Source organism: Pipistrellus kuhlii, unplaced genomic scaffold (assembly GCF_014108245.1).
Source record: "Pipistrellus kuhlii isolate mPipKuh1 unplaced genomic scaffold, mPipKuh1.p scaffold_m20_p_81, whole genome shotgun sequence".
Lineage (NCBI taxonomy): Eukaryota > Metazoa > Chordata > Mammalia > Chiroptera > Vespertilionidae > Pipistrellus > Pipistrellus kuhlii.
Window position 1 is genome coordinate 847,287 of NW_023425586.1, and position 21,629 is coordinate 868,915.

At 51.6% G+C, this 21,629-nt stretch overlaps 1 protein-coding gene and 1 pseudogene across 6 annotated transcripts in view; both read right to left on the reverse strand.

Annotated features, from left to right (window-relative positions):
- The window catches only part of PACSIN2 (protein kinase C and casein kinase substrate in neurons 2), a 100,004-nt gene extending 82,031 nt beyond the window's left edge, over positions 1–17,973 (reverse strand). For 4 of the 6 annotated variants that reach the window (XM_036425453.2, XM_045577079.1, XM_045577081.1 and 1 more), the window contains exon 1: positions 17,804–17,973. The gene's annotated coding sequence lies outside the window, so the exon portion shown is untranslated. The remainder of the gene's footprint in view (positions 1–17,803) is intronic. The other 2 variants (XM_036425457.2, XM_045577080.1) reach the window with 1 other exon arrangement.
- The window catches only part of LOC118712068, a 55,490-nt pseudogene extending 34,070 nt beyond the window's left edge, over positions 1–21,420 (reverse strand).
- Positions 21,421–21,629: the final 209 nt, after the last annotated feature.

Here is a 21,629-nt window from a genome sequence, read left to right on the forward strand (position 1 = left end):
CAAAATCATGGCAGTCAGAATGGTCAGCGAGTCTGGCAAACGCCTCAGCTGTTTAGGAAAGAGCAGGGGCCACCCATCTGAAACACCACCAGTGTCAATCAAGGGCAGCACTCAGCTGATTACATGAAATTAAAAAGAATGGCCTGGCATTCTTCTCCCCTTCCCGCTTGGGCTCTTGAACCTCAGCTGTGCTTTCACACCACAGGACCCAACGCTGTTCTGAGAGGACAGGAGACAGACAGACATGTGATGGTGACTGTCTAGCTGAGGGGTGCAGGTAACACACTGAGATCGTGTGGAAGCTCAGCGCCTTCAGACATTCAATGGGCACCAAGGGGCAGGGAGCAACATCAGACTGAGTGCTAGGGCTGGTGACCCGAACGATAAGAAGTAGCCAGCCAGGGTTTGGCTCAGTGGATAGAGCATCGGCCTGTGGACTGAAAGGTCCCAGGTTCGATTCCGATCAAGGGCATGTACCTTGGTTGCGGGCACATCCCCAGTAGGGAGTGTGCAGGAGGCAGTTGATCGATGTTTCTCTCCCATCAATGTTTCTGACTCTCTATCCCTCTCCCTTCCTCTCTGTAAAAAACCAATAAAAATATATTTTAAAAAAGAAGCAGCAGCAGCAGCAGCTGCCAGCCAGGCACAGAACAGTCTAGGAAGTGGGAACCATATATGCAAAGACCCTAAAAAGGGCATTTGCTACTGCCATCAAACAGTTCCTCTCTACAAACTATCCTTCATCCTTTCCTACCAATGTCAGAAAACCTATCTGAAACCCAGATCTCAGCTCACTTTACTCTTCTGCTTAAAAACTTTGTTAATTCCCACTGCCTATCTAACAGTCCCTGAGTACCAAACTTTTCAGTGAATTTTATTGTATGAAAATTCTATACACCCAGAGATACACACATCTCCACTTCCTCCATGAAGCCTTCCCAGACTACCACCCCCAGCTGTCCCCACAGCCCTGTCCCCTCACACCACTCTGACAGCTGAGTCCACTTCCCCCTCAATACTTGGTTAAGGAGAGAGGACGTTTCTTGCAACATCTCCACCCACACACAGACCAAGCGGCTGTGCACATCACAGCATCCAGATGAGCCTCAGTGTAAAACCTTACACTGGACTGTGCAAAGATGAGGGATAGGGGGCAATGAATGTTATTCTCTCCCTCTCTGAAAGCCGAAAGGGTGTGTATCCTTGGGTGAGGATGAGGAGGGGGGAAACTACCAGACCAGCTCTCACCACCAATACTGAAAAATAAGGACACATTAAAACTACAAGATACAGAGCTCGCGTTTACACTAAAATCAGCTCTTCCCAAGAAAAGGCAGTTCCGACCTTCACACGTAAAAGCTTACATGTCCTCAGTTTCCTCACTTTGGCGGCAGTACCACTGCAGACCAGCTCCGTGACCCTCCGGGCTGGGGACAGGCTGAAGCTCCACGACCTCAGCTGTCCTGCGTCTCCGTCTCCCCCTGGCAGCTCCTCCGAGGGCGGCCCCAGCCCCAGCAGCTGCCGGAAGCTGTGCCCTGTGGAACACCGGGACTGGGCAGTGACCACAGACACGCCCTCCCCCGAAGGACACGCAGTCACAGGAATGTGCTGCTGAAGAAGTGACCTGACCAGTTTCTGGAAGAGCCGTTCCCCTGAGAGCCAGGGGCCTGTGCTTCGCTGCAGGGAGAAGCTTCACGTGTCAACGTTAAAACTGCTTACCGGAGCCTTCCAGGCTAAAGTCCGTGGGATGAAGCGGAAATAAAATATGAGCTCTAGAACGTCCACACTGTGGACTGGAGTCCTTCTGATGCGGTGCCAGATGCTCACAAAACCCAAGACCTCAGGCCGCCAAGTGGTCCTCCGAGCGGCGGGGCTGGCGGGAGAACAGCCGGGCAGGGACAGGCCTGGAGCTCCCCGGCTGTCAGGCCGGGAGGGACATCAGGGTACCATGAGCAGCAGGGAGGGCATGGGACAAACACACTCAAGAAAGCACATAGACAGTGACTCCAGAGCTGTACCCGCCCTGCACACAGAGCTGCACACAGAGCTGCCCACAGCCACACTGGCCCCCGCTCAGGCTGAGGCGTGTGCACAGGCGGCACAGTCAACCCCAGCAGGACCACAGGTCTTGAAGTGGCCCAGGGGGCACAGGGACAGGGGCTGGAGGAGGAGGCACAGCTCCCGCCGCTCAGACGCTCCCCACGGGGAGAGTGGCATCAGAAGAGGACCCGGGGCAGGAGCCATGGGGCACCCCCAGCCTGAGCACAGCCCGCCAGGACAGAAGCCACCAGAGCTCCCCCTCACACTCACACTCAGAAAACCCACAGGCTCGCTCTTGTCAGCTACCATCCTCCCATCCCCATCTCATCTCATCGGACTTCAAACCCGACCTCCCCAACCCTGCCTCACCCTTCAGACCAGAAACGGCGCTTAGAACTCCTCCCCCGCCACAAGTCCCTGGTCACATAACGAAAGAACGCCCCCTTCCCAGCCCTGGGGCTTCCCCGGACCCAGGCCCGGGAAGAATGAGGGCACTGCGACGTTTCTATCACCCTGAGCTACACAGGCCAACCGCGCGTCCATGGTGCAAGCTGGCATTCAGTCCGGTTTCAAAGTAACTCCAAAAGTGCAGTTTGTGCTTCACACGAAGCTGTGGCAAGCCTTAGAATTCTGGAAGCAGAGCCATTAAGTTATTAAATGTAAACAAACAGTGAATGAACGAGCAGTGGATGCCAGGAGAATGAATGGTCGCTTGCAAACTTCCGGTCAGAATAAGGATTCTGTTGTCAGGGACTGAGTCAAGATCACAAATGCTATTTCATTCCACCTCCTACAGAGGACACAGTTTCTTAAAGCAACTTTTCAGGAAGTTACTATGTTCACTGGGCAGTGCCTGAAAAATTAAAACAAGAAAACAACTGTCTGGTGTGGAAAAACTGGCATGCATATAAATGCCCTCAGCCAAGTACTAAATAATGTACATTTCAAATGCCATTCACAAGGCAACTGGTTGGGACTGAGGACGGCAGTATGCAATCTGTGACAGTAAATACATATAGAGTATCTACAATATAATATAATGGCTGCCACATCCAGGCTGAACGCATGTTCCACTCAGGCTCCCATCCTTGACAAGGCAATCTGGTGTGACCTGCCAACGGGTTCCGTTGGCAGCCAGGATGAGATCTCTGGCTGCCAAAGGAACCCGTCTGAGGACAGAGATGGCTAATTTTTGTTGGCATTTCTGACGACGTCTTCAGGCCTGGCTTGCTGAATTCAGCACCAGACGGCATGCTGACCCGAAGAGCACACGACCCTTCCTAGCTAGAGGCCTGTCACCAAGCATCTCTGCCCAGCTTCCACCTGCAAAACAAAGCTGTCATACATGTAATCATGCAAGGAAAAGCAGGGCAACTGCACAAAATAAGCCTCTGCACATATTAAAATTTTTAAATCATTATGATAATGATGTAATCACAAACCAGTTCAAGAAGGTAAAAGCTGGAAGGAAACTGGGAGGTTGGCAGTGAGCCCAGCCCCAAGCAGGCGGATGGGGGCGGGCCACTCCAGCCCACCAAGGCTGGCCTTCTCTGCCTCTGGGACAGGGGCTGGCTATCATGCTCTGTCCACACCCTCCCTCTCCCCCTGGCACTGGGCCCCCTGTGTTCCTGCTACAACCCCACTACCCAGAGCCATGCTTGCACGTAACATTCAAATGTTTGCCGAATAAATGATTGGGATTTATGAACCTGTCAGAATTTCATGGGGAAAAAATTGTGTCCAGTATGTAAGAAAGAGAATCTATTTTCGTGAAATTCTGAAGGAGATCCGAGACCCAAATACAAGTCGAGAAGCATGGCTGGGTCCACCCATGTGTCTCAGAGCACCAATGACCAAGGGTAGGAGGATAAGCAGAAAAATTACGGAACCAAATCTACCAAAGAGAAGAGCTTTCCTAGGAAAGGGGCTTCCTGGGCTGGCCGCCATGGAACCACCAACTTCTCCACGGCAGGCCCAGCCTGAGGTCTGTGGTTTGGACTCAGGAATATGCTCTGCAATTAGAGCCCCAGGTTAAGGAGGGAGCTGGCTTTGAATTAAAACAAAATAAAATCACGCTGCACCATGAAGGGCAGACAGGTGAGCCAGGACCAATGCTTCCAGAGAACAAGCACCCAGCAGAACTCCCTCCAGGCCCCTTGGATGTAACCACCTTCTCTGCTCCCACAGGCACTCAGACACTCCTGCTTCTTGAACCTGGCATGGACTCTGAACTCCCAACCTGCTTCCAGTTCACAACTCAGCCCAGCCACTCTCTGCCTGCCTGCCTGATCACCCCTAACTACCCTTCCCTGCCGACCTAATCTTGCCCCCAACTGCCTCTGCCTGCCTGATCACCCCTAACTGCCCTCTCCTTGCTGGCCTGATCTTGCCCCCATCGGCCCACCCCTGCTGGCCCATGTGGTTCTGATAGGTTATAGTTTCTATGCCAGTCAGCGTCAAAAGCTCTGCCTTCTAGGCAGCCATTGGCTCCTCACAGTTCACCCAGATTTGGTTCTGATTTGTTGGTTTCTATGCCAGTCAGTGTCTCGGACCTATCTCCGGGCCTTATCAGAGAGGTGGGGCTGATCAACAGCCCCCTCAGAGGCCTGGAGAGAAACAGAGGTGTGGCTGCTGATGAAGCCCGGAGAGAAAGAGAGAGGCAACAGCTGATCAACAGCTGCCACAGAGGCTGCAGATCAGACCCTGCCTCTCTCTTCAGGCCTCTCTCCGGGCCTGATCCGCAGCCCCCTCAGCAGTCAGTGCTGGGTCACCACAGCAACCCAGCACTGTCTGCAGGACTCACTTCCATGTTCGATTGAGCCTTCAGTCGGTTGTTACGGACCCTGGGTTTTTATATATTTTGGGATGGCTGGCTGCATTCTCCTGCAGCACGGGGTACAGGTATGCAGCAGAGGCTTGTTCTTGTCCCACTGCTCCAAAAAGGGCCTCCTAAGGTGAAAGCAACCTGGGCCCCAGCTCAGAGCCCCAAAAGGCAGTCCCCTAGACAAACCAAGGGACTAGGGAGCAGGCTTCACAGTCCTTATGGATACAGGCAATTTGCCACCTCCTCCCGGGGAGCGAAAGCCCCCTCCTGCCTGCCATGAGTCTAAGTGAGCAGACAGTCTTCCAGGAATGAGGCCACATCTCCAGTCATTCTGCTAACATTAACTTTTTACAAGGCATGAATTTGAAGCGTTATTTTTTCCCCTTTCTCTTTAATTATTAGCAAGAGAGCATGCTATTTTCAACTGCTTCTATTGTAGATTTCATGAACCTGCAAGTTTCTGGTAGAATTTGTAGACCAAAAAGCACTGGTCCAAAATAGCAATTCTGAAGATGATCACCAACTTCAAAACCACACCTTCGGAGAACAAAAAGGAAAGAAATCAAAACGAAAATAAAAGCAGCATTAAAGATAAGGTAACAAAAGATAGCCTGGAATTTTCTCTATCAACTATTTCACTCAGTTTCATGAAAGGAGCACCCCAATGCCCAATCAATTTTCCCCATGACTTCGGAGTGGAAAGGGCGAAGGGAAGCTAAGAGCCTGTACCTCCGGGGTGGGTGGTTACCACCCAGCGGCTGAGAAGCCTATGGATGACTTGGGCCTTCTGTCCAACCCCTGTCCAAGCTTCACCACACACACAACCAACAGCTCTGCCAGTTGCCTAGGCAACAGCCAACCTAGCCATGTTTAGGCATCTGTGGAAACCAGGGCAAAGCACACTTTCCATACTTGTGATAAAAACAGACTGCCAAGCACAGAGCATAGCATTACTCTGAAATTTGGACTTATTGACAGAATAAATACAGCTAGAGAGGAAAAGCAGGAAGCTAGGCAACACCCAGCCGAGCCAACGCAGTGAGGCTAGCCCTGCGGCGCTGGCACCAAAAGCCGACTTGTGCCTGGGAAACAGAACTCTTATTATGCCTCTGTGTTGTTCGTGATTATTTCTTCTTATTTCTGCCTCCTATGTAATAATGTCTTCCGTTTTGTTGTGAAGTCAGCCCTCCTTAGCTAGCTCGTGTAAGAGGAACCAAAAGGAGAGTTTCTGTTCTGGTGAGGCCGGAGAACTAAAGGGAAGTAGCCCCGAAGGAAGCAGGGACCGGGGCCTGACAGAGAAACAGAACCCAGGGTGAGAGCTGAGCCCTTCCTTGTCCCTGCGAAGCTCGTTTCCCTGTGCAGATCCTGGAAAACGAGCCACCAGGACGCCACTCACTGGAGGTGAACACCTAGTGACAGGAGGAGGTGAGTGAGCCAGCCTACAGTGCAAGAACAAGGTGAAGGACACAGTGACTTCGGAACAAAAAACAACCACACACCACGATAAACTCCCACTATGTTCTCTGAGTTGTGTGAACCGAGCTAGGGACACCCCTGAGAGCAGCATCTACAGGCAGTCAGGCAAAAGCAGAAGAAGGCCTGGGTCCCGCTCGGCCATCCCAGCTGCTGAAGGGTGCGGGAGAAACCACCTCGCACAGCCTTCCTAGCACGCAGACTGGGAGTGAAGAGGAGATGCTGCAGTTGACTATACGGTGACTGAGTGCTGGGGGCAGGCAGCCACGCACATTTACGTCCTGGGAAGGGAGAATCAGAGCTCCGGTGATTAAACAATAAAGTAGAGCCCAGCTGGGTGTGGCTCAGTGGATGCGTGTCATCCTATGAACCAAGAGGTCACAGTTTCATTTCCTGTCAGGGTACATGCCCAGGTTGCGAGCTCAGTCCCTAGGATGGGAGTGCAGGAAGCAGCCCATCAATGATTCGCTATCATTGATATTTCTCTCTCTCTCCCTCTCCCTTCACCTCTGAAATCAACAAAAACATATATAATAAATAAAGTAGGAAGACTTTCCCAAAAACTTTCTTAAAAAGTAAAGCATCCAATTCAAGTAAAATGATATCCAGAAACTTAAGAAGAAAATGTGACTCATGTAAGAAACTCTCACAAAAGTTTCTTATCTCCCAGCTACTTGGATGTTCTAAAGTCCAAGGTATTTTAAAGAGAAAGAATCCCTTCACCAGAAAAATAAACCCACAAACAGAAGAGGTTTTTAAAACCCTCTAAAGATGTGCAGATCCTTTAAACCAGCACTTCTGTTTCTGGGAATTTATCCCCAAAATTCCCAGGAACTTATTACACAGATGAAAAATGAAATTATAAACTGCAAATTCATCTATTATAGCAAAAAAAAAAAAAAAAAAGGTAGAAATAACCTAAAATGTCCAGCATTAGGGGAATATAGTAATCTTATGACATCAACAGGATTATGCAACCATTAAGTCTTTTTTTTTTTTTTTTACTTATCTTTATGTTGAAAGTATTAGAGATGTCTGCCCCCCCCTTTTTTCCCACTGACCCCCTCCACCAAGCATCAGCCCCTCCCAGGCCTTCGCCACACTACTCCCTGTGTCTGTGAGTTATGCATATATGCCTTTAAGTTCCCCATTAATCTCTCCCCACCCACTCACCCATCTAACCCCACACCCCTATACCATGTACTGTTAAAAACATGAAAAATAGCCCGGCTGGCATGGCTCAGTGGCTCAGTGTCGGCCTATGAACCAGGAGGTCACAGTTGGATTCCTAGTCAGGCACATGCCCGGGTTGCAGGCTCCATCCCCCAGTGTGGGGAGTGCAGGAGCAGTCAGTCAATGATTCTCTTATCATTGATGTTTCTAGTTCTCTTCCTTCCTCTCTGAAACCAATAAAAAAATTTAATATGAAAAAATATTTAAGCAAACCTGAATAACACATTAGTATCAATATTGATCGGTAAAAAAGAGAAGAGCACATGTGGTGAGACCCGGCTTCAAAGCCTCTCTCCGGTCCCAACCTGGATGCCCTTGGACTGAGCACAGATTTCAGGCCGGCAGCACCCTGGCCTTCACACTAGTAACCCGGAGGTCACAGAGGCATGCGCTTGTCTTGCCTCTTCTGAAGCCTGGACAAGGGAGACGATGTGGCAGCTATTGCTTCCCTGTGCGGAAGGTAAAACACAGAGTTCTTCAGTCAAAAACTCTGTTTTCTATGTTGTGTCTTCAACATTTGAAAGACCAAAAGCCCAGAAAGGAAGGGAATCCTGTGACACAAAAATGAACACTATCACAAGCACAAAAACAAACATTTGCTCCAATACACCTGCACACAGATCTTAATTTGGTATCACAATGTCAGCAAAGTATGAAGATCTTACACAATCTTACCAAGTGCAATGCAAACTCAGTGCTCTACAGAAATGTAATGCCTCCTCTCCTGATTGGCTTTAGTCCCATATGACACCTCTCCAAAGGCAGCCGGCGGAAGGGGAGACGACAGGACCTGAGCCAGCTCCGAACCCGGGCACGCTGCTTCCACGCACCAGGCAGGAGCGGACAGCACACGGACGGAAAGGAAGACAGGCAGGCGGACAGGTAAACGGGCGGACGAGCAGAGGCTGCCTGGCCTCACGCCCAGCAGTGAGGCTGTTTAGAAGCCTCTCCCTTTCTTCCCTTTATCTCCAAACTGTGTAATTACTGCAAACTTTCAGATTATCTAAGCAAGTTAGTTGCAGGCATAGATACCATCTTAAACAAAACGAAAGACCACATAACTGGTCTTGTTTCTATTTCTGAGAGGTGGGGAAAGATTCACTTTTAAAGATCACTTTCCTCTTTGCAGGTGAGTAAGTCAGAATTCACTTATTCAAGGCAGCAAGATAAGGGAAATGATAGTGATCCTGTGAAGGTCAGGCCATCTCTCAGAGCTTCCGTTTCCGCATAAGGACAGTGGATAAATGCCATCTTGTGCAAGAATTAAATGACCAGAATGTAAAGCTTCTTGTATGGTCCCTCAGAAACCTCTGAATCCGGAGGTCTGTCTCAGACGGTGACCCCCACCCATGATCTGCCCCTCCCCTCGCCCAACCCCCTCATTGGCACCTGCCCAGACTCCTCAGCCAATAAAACCTTCGCTGGTGCAGAGGTCGCAATGGCTTCCTTAACTTAAGCAATGTCATACCCACATTACAGGGCACGGGCAGCTCCCTAACCCACTAACAGCAGGCTGGGAAGTCGGGAGGGGAGCGGAGCCCGCTCTTGTGGTTTCTCTGAGACCACAACTCACAGACTTGGCGCTCTCGGCTGGCGACAATGTAATTGGGTACAATGGAACACAAATGTAGTTTAAAACATGAAAATGTTCACCAACAATGGTTTGGGCATCACTGGATGATAATAAAATGTCATTCAGTGGAACGGGAAACTTCAAACACTAGCCAGTTTATTCTGTATGTCGAAGGCAGGACCCAGCAGACCCCATAACCAGGCTCCCTGGGAGCTCTGGACTTGGGGCGAGGCCTGTGTGGGGCCTTGGCCCACTGACCTCAGGCAAAACCACCAACCCTCCAGTCCTCCCTCTTTTTCTCCTCTGAGTACGGAAGAGGGAGCAAAGCAACAAGGCTGCTCTGAAAACAGAATGAGGGCTTTGGAAGATTCCTGGTAAACGGCAAATACCAAGCTGTTTTATATATGTTTTTAATTACAAAGCCAAGCTGTGTGTATATATTTTTAATTACAAAGCCAAGTTGTTACTTAAATATTCACTCTAAAAGTAAAAGGGCAGCTGAAACCAGTTTGGCTCAGTGGATAGAGCATCGGTCTGCAGACTGAGGGGTCCCAGGTTTGATTCCGGTCGGGGGCATGTGCACTGGTTGCGGATAGGGGCTGTGCAGGAGGCAGCTGGTCGATGTTTCTCTTTCATTGATGTTTCTAACTCTCTGGCCCTCTCCCTTCCTCTCTGAAAGAAATCAACAAAATATATAAATAAATAAATAAATATATATATATATATATATATATATATATATAAAGTAAAAGGGCATTGGTACAGTTTGGAAAATAAGAAACTTTCTAGACTTCTACAACCTTAACCTCACTGCAGTATATTATTTTAGTATTTTACCTATCTAATCAGTGTGCATGAAGCTTACAATCTGCTTTCCAATTCTCTATTTTTCATCACCTAAGTATGAGTTATTGTCACCATCACACACACGCCCTTCCAATCCTGAGTCACTGAGAGTCGTCACAGGGGCATCCCATCATCACAGGGGCAGGCTTCCTATAACCTGTGACGTTCAACCCAGGCCCAAAACTGCCGACCTCCAGGGAGCAGGGCCTTTAGGTGGTAAGAGAACATGACCCCCCTCAGCCCGCAGCCCAGCCAAGAGGAGAAGCCCAGAGGCGGAGAGGAGAGAGGAAGCAGGCTGGTAAGTGCTGGGTGGGAGGGTACTGGTTGCAGGGCTACAGGCCTCGCCCACATCAACAGCCCTGACGCATCCCTGGGACCCTGAGTCACCACGGAAAGGTCCAAATACACTACGCCTTGGCTGGAGAACAGAGGAACACATTTTAGAAGAATTTTCAGTAGAATTGGCTAACGTAACATCAGTGTTGGGGCTTTAAAAATAGTATATTGCCTACTGTGGCTCAGCTGATGAGCATCAAACCTATGAAACCAGGAGAGCAGGGTCTGATTCCTGGTCAGGCATGCTGCCCCAGTCGTGGGCTCGATCCCCAGTGGGGAGCGTGCAGGAGGGAGCAATCAATGATTCTCTCTCAGCATTGATGTTTCTCTCTCTTCCTCTCCTTTCCTCTCTGAAATCAATAAAAAATATATTTTAAAAATAAATTTTAAAAACACACCAAAGAAAGCAAAACCACTCCGCAGTCACCTCCCTCAGAGGCAGCTCTCTGCAGTGCCCTGAGGGCAGTCAGAACCGCCTTCTTCAATCCCCTCCTTGGTACTATTTGCTCCTGTCCCAGTGAAACGTGAGTGCTCTAGGCCGGCTCCTGGCAGCTGTCTCTGCAGAGTGCAAAAGTCTCAGAATCCCAGCCAATGCCAGGGGCACCGAACACTCAGTGACTAGGTAATCCCTTCAACCCGACCCGCCTATTTCCCTTCACCCACATACACTCCTCCAAACTCTCTCAGCTCAGAGTGAAATTAAAATAAAAAGCCCTTACTTCAAGCAGCCTCACTAAAGGCGTTCGGAGCGCACTACTAACAACCCTGCCCCTCTATCAGCTTTTAAGTCCCAGGCAGAGGCCCCTGGCAGAGAAGGGCTGACCTATAGGATGCAAGTGTCCCGGTCAGAGCAGATGCTCCTGAGCACTAGCAGAGCTAACGAAGGTTAACGGGCACGGTCCCGGCACAGCGGCGGCAGCCTGAGCTTACACTTCATCCTGGGCCTTGCTCTCTGACAGCCTCATTTCCTCACCAGCCTCTGCTTTTGGTGATTTTCTCCTGCTTGATGTTCAGCATTCACCGACTGCCTTTCACCTCCACCAATCCCTCTCCAGTGAGCAAGTCGCTTCGGGAAGCTGACACAGGACACCAAGCTTTATGCAGTGTCAGTGAGCAGTGCGTGTCTGCCTCCTCCTCTCCCAGCCTAGAAATGCACCCGAAATGAACAAAGACCTTTTTCCATGCTGGACAGTGAATGCTGTCAGCCCGTCTCCTCACAGGTGTCAGACATAACTGACAAGACAGGGACACACACACACACACACACACACACACACGTGATACCTACTGTATACCATCCTATCACCGCCTGGTCTGAGTATTCCAAACCTCTTTATGATGGGTAATTCTTTTCATCAATAATAAGCCATCTAACACCTATGAGGCTTTAGTGTTCTTTTGCATACATGAGCTCTTTATGTAGCTGAGACTCTAGTAATAAGCTTTAAAAAAAAAAAAATCAGTCCTTAAAATATTCAGAATTGACCAGAGGCCACAAGAAGCCACTGCTGGCCAATCACGGTCACTGGCACAACCACACCTGCTCTCAGCCACCCAGCGGCTCTCAGCCCGGGGTCTCCAGGCCACGAGGAGCATCTCTGCTGTGAGAACATACTTGGACGGAACAAGTCAAATATTGGGAATTTTCACTTAACATTTACTTCACAAGTTTCTCAAGTGCTAAGCAATACTGAGAGGTAATTGTTTTGATGTAGTCTTTAATCAATAAAATATTAAGCACGTCTGCTCAAAACACCCAAGTCCTACAAATGTGCCCCTATGGAAAATATGGCAAGAAAAAATCACAAAAACAAAGTAAGTAACCTTTTGAAGGTCAGGCAGAAAGGTGTTCAGTGATCCCAAGTGAGACAAGAAAACAGGTCTTTCAGCAGATGAACAACAGTTTCCTCTGCAAGTGACACATTCTGGAACACTCGCACTGCCAAACATAACTCGTAAAGACAGCCACCGAGGAACTAAACTCATGGAAAAACCCAAGCCCGGTTCTGACCCCGGTGGGCCTCTGGCTGTGTGACCCACCAGAGTGGGTGGCCAGAGTGGCACCCTCTCGTCGTCACGAAAAGGAATATCCCTCTACCACACCACTCAGAAACGTTTTAAGGACAAAAGAATGAGGTGAAAGGCTTTGGAATGTCTCCTCGGTAAACACAAGTCACCTTTATTACTAGCTCAGAGATGACCAGGACAACAGGATCACAGAAGAGCAGAGGGAGTGGGGCTTAGAGGGGGGATGATCGGGTTCTTACTCTGGCTCCAGGCCTCTGAAGCTGCCCCCGTGTGTGTTCCCCGGGGAAAAGTCCATAGTTGTTATCAGTTTCTCAAAAAGTTAACCTCTACGCCCCTGATTCTACCAATGAAAACTGAGACCCAAGAGAAGGTGACTTTCCTGGGCCTCAGGGTGTCGTGGAAAGGCTGGACCAGCCCAGGGCTTCAGTCTCCATCCATGCCCCCCCCTCCCACTCACAGGTCCAGGAGGAAAATGGTCACATAACCCTCATAGCCACAGAGTCTGCTACACAAACCACTGGACAGCGCTTTCCAGTCACTGCAAAGATCCTTTTTTTTTCTTTTTTCTTTTTTTGAAGTTCTACTAGATTTATTAAGAGCGTATACTGCCGAAACCGGTTTGGCTCAGTGGACAGAGCGTCAGCCTGTGGACTGAAAGGTCCCAGGTTTGATTCCGGTCAAGGGCATGTACCTTGGCTGCGGGCACATCCCCAGTAGGGGGTGTGCAAGAGGCAGCTGATTGATGTCTCTCTCTCATCGATGTTTCTAGCTCTCTATCCCTCTCTCTTCCTCTCTGTACAAAATCAATAAAATATATATTTAAAGAGAAAGAGAATACTACTCTTCCTTCCATTAAAAAATAATGATCTTATTAAACAAAATTTAGAAAATACAGAAGTACCCAAGCCCATGTAGATTAACAAAATAATTATACTAGTTTTATTCATCTTTGCACTTGTTTTCTTTCTAAGCATCATTTTTTAAATATATTTTTATTGATTTCAGAGAGGGAGAGGAAGAGAGAGAGAGCAACATCAATCATGCCCTAGCTGGTTTGGCTCAGTGGATAGATCGTCAGCCTTCGGACTAAAGGGTCCCGGGTTCGATTCTAGACAAGGCACATGCCCGGGGTGCAGGCTCAATCCCCAGTAGGGGGTGCAGGAGGCAGCCAATCAGTGATTCTCCCATCATTGATGTTCCTATCTCTCTCTCCCTCTCCCCATCTGAAATCAATAAAAATATTAAATAAATAAAAAAGCAGCAGCATCAATCATGAGAGAAAATCATCAATCGGCTGCCTCCTGCACGCCCCCTACTGTGGATCAAGCCACAACCCAGGCGTGTGCCCTGAAAGGAAATCAAACCCTCACTCCTGGTTCATAGGCTGAAGCTCAACCACTGAAGGACACCAGCCTGGCTCTTTCTAAGCATCATAATAATATATATTATTATATAATGCTGAAACATGCTTTCTACCTAAAAATATAATAAAGCTTATTTTTCAATTACAGTTGACATTCAATATTATTTTATATTACCTTGGCCGGATAGCTCAGTTGGTTAGAGCTATCATCCCAACACACCGGTCCCCGGTCAAGGCACAGGCAAGAATAACTGGCACTACAAATTCATGTTTCTTCCCCCACCCAATTCCCTTCCTTTCCATTAGTTTCAAGTTATAACCAAGTTTCTATCATTTTCCTTCTTAAGGCTTCTTTCTGAGGTTTTTGCTAGTTGAGTCTGTACTTTATTCATTTCTATATTCTCATTCTGTCTAGTTCAGTGCCTGGAGACAGGAAATACTCAGATGAACTTTTAATATTGAAAATTTTAACACATTAAGTTTATACAATGTTACATGTCAAGTATTTTTCAATTTTCATATTTTTTTGTTAATCCTCACCCAATGATATTTTTCCCATTGATTTTTAAAGAGAATAGAAGGGAGGAGGGGAGAGAGGAACATCGAGGTGAGAGAGATATATCAATGGGTTGCTTCCCGGGGCCAGGGATCCAGCCCTCAAATGAGATATGTGACCCTTAGACAGAATCAAACCCGAGACGACCCTTCAGTCCTCAGGCCGGTGCTCTATCCACTGAGCCAAACCAAGTAGGGCTCAATTTCTTAAAAAATATGTTTTTATTTAGTTTAGAGTAGGGGTGTCGAACTCAATCAGAGAAGGGGCCAAAATCTAAAATCCAGCCTAAATCGCGGGCCGAATGGTTTACTGAACAGTCATAAACTGTCATTGTGATGGAAATGCAGCGGAGTGCAGTGATGACAGTGCGGTGCGGGCCACATTGCAAGGCCTGGCGGGATGGATTTGGCCCGCGGGCCTTGTGTTTGATACATGTGCTCTAGTTACTGACAGAGGCACAATATGATACAGAGTTAAGGGGGATAGTGGCAGGTGAAGTAAAAGGAAACAGATTATTGGGGGGCTTGAAGGCTACTTTATTTTCCATATAATGGATAGTCATTTTATTTTTATTTTTTATTTTATTTTATTTTTTATTATTATTTTTTAATAAGTTTTTATTGTTCATATTATTACAAATGTTCCTTTTTCCCCCCCACCATTGCTCTCCTCCACCAGGTTCCCACCCCACCCTCTGCCCTTTCCCCACTCCCCATTGTCCTCATCCATAGGTGCACAGTTTATGTTCAGTCTCTTCCCATGCCCCCCTCTCCCTTTTCCCCCAAGAATCGGGCCTTGTGTTTGACACATGTGGTTTAGAGAGAGGAAGGGAAAGGGGGAGAAAGATAGCACATTGATGAAACATGAACATTGTTCAGTTACCTCCTGCTGAGGATCGAGACCACAACCTGGGCATGAGCCCTGACCAGGAAAAGAACTGGGACCTCCTGATGTGCAACCACTGAACCACACTGGCTGGGCTACTTTTCAATTTTTAAAAATAAAGATTTTATTCTAGGAAACAAAATAAAAAGGCTACATGGTGCTCTCTGTTTTATTAAGCAAACATAAATGTGCAATTATGAAAATAGATGCAAGCCATTACATAATTAAAGGAGGTTTTTATTCTTAAGTGTTTTTTTATCAAAATACCAAAAAAACTTATGCTCCTAAATGGCAACTGTTCTTCAAATAGTTACCTTCATTACTACCCAGATGCCAAGAATGCTGCACCACACAGAATATGAGACTACTTTTGAGACTGTCTCCAATCACCAGACAGAGCCTCATTATCTGCAGGAATTCCTTAGTCCCAGTAATAAATACTAAAGAAATTCCTACAAAGCCATCCCCGGGCCACTGGACCAATCAGGAGACAGGATTGGGGCACTGAAGGTGCTTCCAGGTACGTGAAGGATCACTGCGCTACCTGTGGAATGCAGACTGACGTCAGAAGTGAGGCATTACTGCCTTCAGGTATGCAGCTGCAGGCCCACACCGTCTAATCGGAAAAAAACTGAACCAGCACTCTCACTCCTGAGAGGGGGGTCATTACCCCCACAGCCTACAGGGCAGCCTCCACAATTCACCTACAGCCTGATGGCAGATAAGGCAGGCCCAGTGAGCTGGGCGTTCACGGGAGGGTGGCCAGAGAGCATCTGGTAAATGCCAGCAGGATCTCCAAGCACAAGGTGCCATTATTACCATCATTAAGGAATCTATGCAATCTTTTTGATATTCCATAGCATCCTGCAACAGCAGATGACCCCACCAGAAGCAGGAATCCTGAACATCTTGCTTCTTAACTCAGTCTGTACAGAACTTAAAGAGAATAGAGAAGAAACAAAAGATTAAAAGATTAAGGACAAAGGAACCTCAGGTCCCACCCAAAAAGTGGCCAGGCCATCGGAGATCGGGACTTGGCATCCAGGACTAGGAAAAGCCAGAAGGAGAATGTGTTCAAAACCCAGACACTGTCGTTTACAAATGCATACTTTTTAGATGATTATTTCAGTATGAAGACCTCTTACACATTTGAGTCTAAAAGGAATGAAGTCCCAGTTCCCAAACAGCGTGAGCTAAGAGGATGCCATTTCCATTCAAATGAGTGTTTCTACTTTTCAAAAAAGCCAGCAGAGTGCAGATCTAATCAACGCACCTCCTCCTTTGGGTTACTTTCCCAAGGAATAAATATCACCGGCCCAGGGGCCAGTTTCTTAAGATTCCAGACAACTGTCCAAAGAAAAACACGCTCCAGCAAAGTGTGTTTCTGCTGCAGCGGCCTCGCTCAGCGGGCACAGCCTCACCAAGGAGATGGCCGAACGCTGACATTAAATTGAGATGAGTTTCCCGTTTGAGTCCAGAGAAACCCAACTTGCCATGCCCGCCGCCACCCACTTCGGTGCAGGGAGGCTGCAGGCAGGTGTGTGGTCAAGCGGAATAAGAACGATTGGGGCGAGAAGGGGAGGGCTGCCACTCCGGGCACCCACCTCGCCCCGGGCTGCGGCCCCTCCGGCCCAGGAGGGTTCCCGCGGAGCGTCCGCACGCGGGGCTGGCTGCGGGGGAACCAGCGGCAGGAGGAGGGGGGGAGGGGGGAGCCGGCCCCTCGACGCTCACCGGGACGGCCAGGGCGTGTTTGTGAACAGCCATGGGGATTCGGAGCAGCCTCCCCTCCGGAGCCACAGAACGCAGGGCGGTTCCGGGGGAGGGAAAGACCCGGGAACGGCGCGCGCACCTGGAGGCCCCGGCCCGCCCTCCGCCCGCCCGGCCCGCGAGCCGCGTCCTCCCCGGCTGCCGCCGCGGGGCCCCCGGGAGCCGCGCCGCCGGCCGCCCGGACCCGCCGCGTCTTCCAAGAAAACCGGTGCCGCGGAACCCCAATGAGCCCCAATGAGCCCCAATGAGCCGCGCGAACCCCAAACTCTCCCACCGCCGGCCTCCCCGGGCCGGGCCGGCTCCGGACCCTCCGCGGGAGGAGGGCTCTCCGGCGCCCCGGAGCCCGCGGACCGGGAACGAGGAAGGGCCGGCCCCCGCCCCGCTAAGAGCCGGGAGGGGACGGGGGGGGGGAGGAAACGAGGCCGGTCCTCCCCGCGCCCGAAGGAGCGCATCCGCATATGTGTCCCGCCGGCCCTCCGCCCCTCCCTCCGGCCCCGCGGACCGCGCCGGGCCCCGCCGGGGCTCCGGCCACGCCTCTCCGCCGCGGCTCCCGACCCGGCGCCTCCGCCGCGAACCGACGGACCGGCTTCCCTCCCTCCCGCCGCGGCCCCTCCGCCCAGCCTCCCTCCCCGCCGCCCCGGACCCGCGGGCTCCGCTCCCCGGCCGGCCGCCCGCGCCCCGGGCCCCCCACTCCTCCGGCCCCAGACTCCGCTCCGGCCCGAACACACCCTCCGCCGGCAGGCAGCCCCGCGCGGAGGTGCGGGCGGCGACCCCCGAGGCTGCCCGCGGCGCGCGGCGCGGGCCTGACAGGCGAGGGCCCGGCGCCGACCAGCGCCCGCGCCCGCCCGCGCCGCCCCAACCGCCGGCGCGCGCCCTCACCTCGGCCGCCGCTCGCCTCTCGACCGGCCGCGCGCCCGCTCCGGCAGCGACGGCGTCTCCGCTGCGGCTCCGCTGCGGCTGCGGCTGCGGCTCCGGCTCCGCTGCGGCCAGGACCCCGCCCGCGCTCCCGCTGCGCTGCCCGGCCCAGCCCCGACCCGCCGCCGCCGCTTCAGCCGCCCGCGCCGAGCGCACCTCCTTCTCCGCGGCCGCTGTGCTCGTCCCATTGGCTGCTGGGCGCCGGGCCCCACCCCGCAGCCCCTCAGGAGCACCTGATTGGTCCAGGGGCGAGCCGCGGAGGCACGCCCCCTCACGCGCAAAAGGGACCTCCCCTGGGCGCCTTTGGCGGCTTCCGCTGTCAATCAAAGGAGCAGGGCTACTTAGGCGGCTGGGAAGGTTGCTGGGGTCATTCTAGCCCAGGGGCTCCCAGGATGCGGCCCGCGGAGCTCCCTGGTGGAGCCCGAGTTTTACGGGTTTGGGGAGGCCACCAGGGTTTTGGGGGGGCAACACCGGATCTGACTGGGAGTTCAGGGATGTCTTTTTGAAAGTTTCCTAAGGCACTTACAGAAGCCAATGTCATCAGCGCTCCCTCACTCACACTACCAGAGTTTATTCCACTTTAACCGGCTTACTAGAGCTTGGGGGGTGGGGGGGACTCAGAGGGGGCTGGAGGGAGAAGGTGGTATATAAAGCCCAAGGGCGGGTTTCGGATACTGACACCAGGTAACTTTGTGGGGGAGCAGCCCCAACCACCCTGCCCCCTGCCACCGCACCCGCACCCGGAGTGTGACAGAGAGTAAGTGACAGAGCCAGGATTAGAACCCCAGGTCCACTTGACGCCAGGCCGGCACTGGTCCCACATAACCACCTTGAAAATAATCATGAGGACAGCGTAGCAAACTATGGGGAAATGCTAAACAAAAACGTCCAAAGGAAACGCCGGTACCAAATGCAGAACGGCGGGAGCTCTAAAACTGCTACTCCTAGGCCTCCGGACAGGGACTGGACGAGAGGCCAAGAGACAGTGGCCGTTCCCTTTCTAAACTGTTCTGTGCCTGTGATAATATTTGAGAAAGAAGGTGGGGGGGGAGGCACCCCCATGCTGTCCCAGGGCGAGCCAAAGGCCAAGGAGTCCCTGCCATTCTCCAGGACTCAGCCCAAAGGGACCGACTGCCACCCAAAACTCCTCCGGGGCATGAGTGCGAACCCCAGCCATCGCAGAGTCTCCCAGCCCGCGGGGATCAGGGTGAGGCCCACGCGCACGGCCAGCCCACGCCTCCTGAAGGTCTAGTCCTTCCCGAGGTCTCTGCACAATGTCCCCACCTCCTCAGCGCTCCTGCGCCTGCGCCTCCCCGCACGCTCACGGGTCCTGGGCATCGTCACCTTCTCCATGTGCCACACCTCACACCAACCCTCCCCACCCCCTGCCTGGAACTGCCAGCTCCCAGAGGTCCCTGCAGACCAGATGCAGCAGGGAGGCATCCAGCCCGGCCTGGCACTGCCCCCCAGCACATGGCACCTCCGGAGCCCATTGGCCTCCTGGCCCAGGAGGTCACCATCTAGTCAATGCTCCCGTGTGTCCATCGGTGACACGGGGATAGCCCTCCTCGCAGGGTTGGGGTGGGGAGCCAGGGGGGACGCAGGTGAGAGCGGGGAGGGCCCCTCTGGGGCCACAGGCCCAGCAGGCGCATGCTCATTATCCGGGCGGTTACCCCGAGGCCACACTCTGCCAACCGCCATTCTGCGCCTCGTTCCCACAAAAGGTGCCCATTTCCTGGTCTGGAACCAAGGCTGCCTGCATAGTCTTCTATTAGCCATTTTATTAGCCATTTCCCACTAACCGGCCAGAATAAGCAACCAGGTTAGAACATACTTTCACAGGGAACAAAACATTCTCAAAAAATAAAAACATCCAGACACAGTTGTGCTGCTGGTAAATATCCTTGTACAGGGGTGTGCATGCTTCTTTCAAGAAAACAAAGATCTGCCCTAGCTGGTTTGGCTCAGTGGATAGAGCGTCGGCCTGCAGACTGAGGGCCCTGGGTTCGATTCGGGTCAAGGGCACGTGCCCGGGTTGCAGGCTCAATCCCCAGTAGGGGCATCAGGAGGCAGCTGGTCAATGATTCTCTCTCATCATAGATGTTTCTATCTCTCTGAAATCAATAGAAATATATTTTAAGGAGAAAGAGAGAGAGAAAAAAATAAATAAAACGAAGATCTAAGTTTGTTCCAGACATCCACTCGATAAATTCCTATGCACAAGGCAGGGGGTGGCAGGAGGATTCAGGGAGGGATGACCCGGGTCCTGCTTGTGCTCCTGGGAAAACCTTCGGGGCACATTCTAGAAGAAACACAGGAGGGGCCCCCGGGGTTGTGGTCCCGGAGGAGGAGAAACCGTCCAGTGGGCGGGCAGCAACATTGAAGGCGGTGAAATCGAACCTCGCCAAGGCGGGTGGGAGTCAGGAGAGCGAAGGCCCAGAGGCCAGAAATCCCGCTCCGAGGAGAGGGGAGGCTTCTGCTTGGCCAGCGTACTGCAGACTCCGGGGCAGTGAGGGACACACGTGGGGAAGGCAGCTGAGCAGCAAGCAGCTGAGCCATGCTGGCAAGTTGCTTCACCCTCAGGCCTCAATCCTTTCACCTGTAAAATGGGAATAATCACAGAACCTAGTGCAGAGGGAAAATATGCGGATTCTGGAGGTCACAGGCCCAGTCTGAGAGCTCATACACATTTTGTAAAAGTGCTTTAAAAAAACTGTAATTAGCCCTGGCTGGTTTGGCTCAATGGCTAGAGCATCGGCTTGGGGACTGGAGGGTCCCAGGTTCGGTTCCAGTCAAGGGCACAGGCCCGGGTTGCTGGCTGGATCCCCAGTGGGAGATGTGCAGGGGGCAGCAGATTGATGCTTCTCTCTCATCATTGATGTTTCTACCTCTCTCTCCCTCTCCCTTCCTCTCTGAAATCAATAAAAATGTGTTTTTAAATTGTGATTAAAAAAAGGAGAAAGACCAAAGACATGTGCTGCGCACCTTGGACATTTCACGGGCACCGTGAAATAGGTTTTATAGCCTTAACCGCAGACCGGTCCTCTCCTCTGGGGGGGAAGGTCGTCCTCCTCCACCGAGCGCGCAGCTTCGGGAGGGACGCACGTGGATCAGGGAGGAAGGAGGGGACACCCGCCTGGCCAGCCAGATCCGCCAACCCAACCCTGGCGACCGACGGGGTGACCGAGGTCGCAGCCTGATGGCCCTCACCCCTCTCCGGCATTCTGGAAGCAGCACGTTCCTCACAGACACTTCCGGTCACTCTGACTGAGTGGGCGAGCTGCCTCCGTGTTACAATGTTGCCCTGGGTCCCCGAGTGGCCCACGTGTCAACAAGGAAAGCGATACATTGAAGCGAGAGTTTGACACTTGGAGTGGAGACTCCCAGTGCCCAGCCTGGGTGTGACACACTGTAAAGTGTTTTCTATCAGTGACCACAGACGCTTCCTTGGGAACTTCTCCCTGGTCCCCCTGAGAGCCAGGAGGACCTGCAGGCCACCCCCTGGCCCCCCGGGTTCCATTCTGAGGCGAAGTCTCACCTCCCCCTTTGTCGGCTCCCGGGTCGGATAAGCTGAAGGTCATCCTGTGATGATCCAAAAACGAGATATTTGTTATCTTAGGTGACTAGTCCTGGGAATCCAGATTTCCTTGATACAAAGTAATATTAGATGCTGAAACTAATTTAAAAAAACAGCCTCAAAATGTACATTCATCAGGAAAGTGGGACTGCGCTGACTGGTTCATTTTATAGTAAAGGAATGCTAACGAGCTTGAACTTGTAAAAGAAGCTG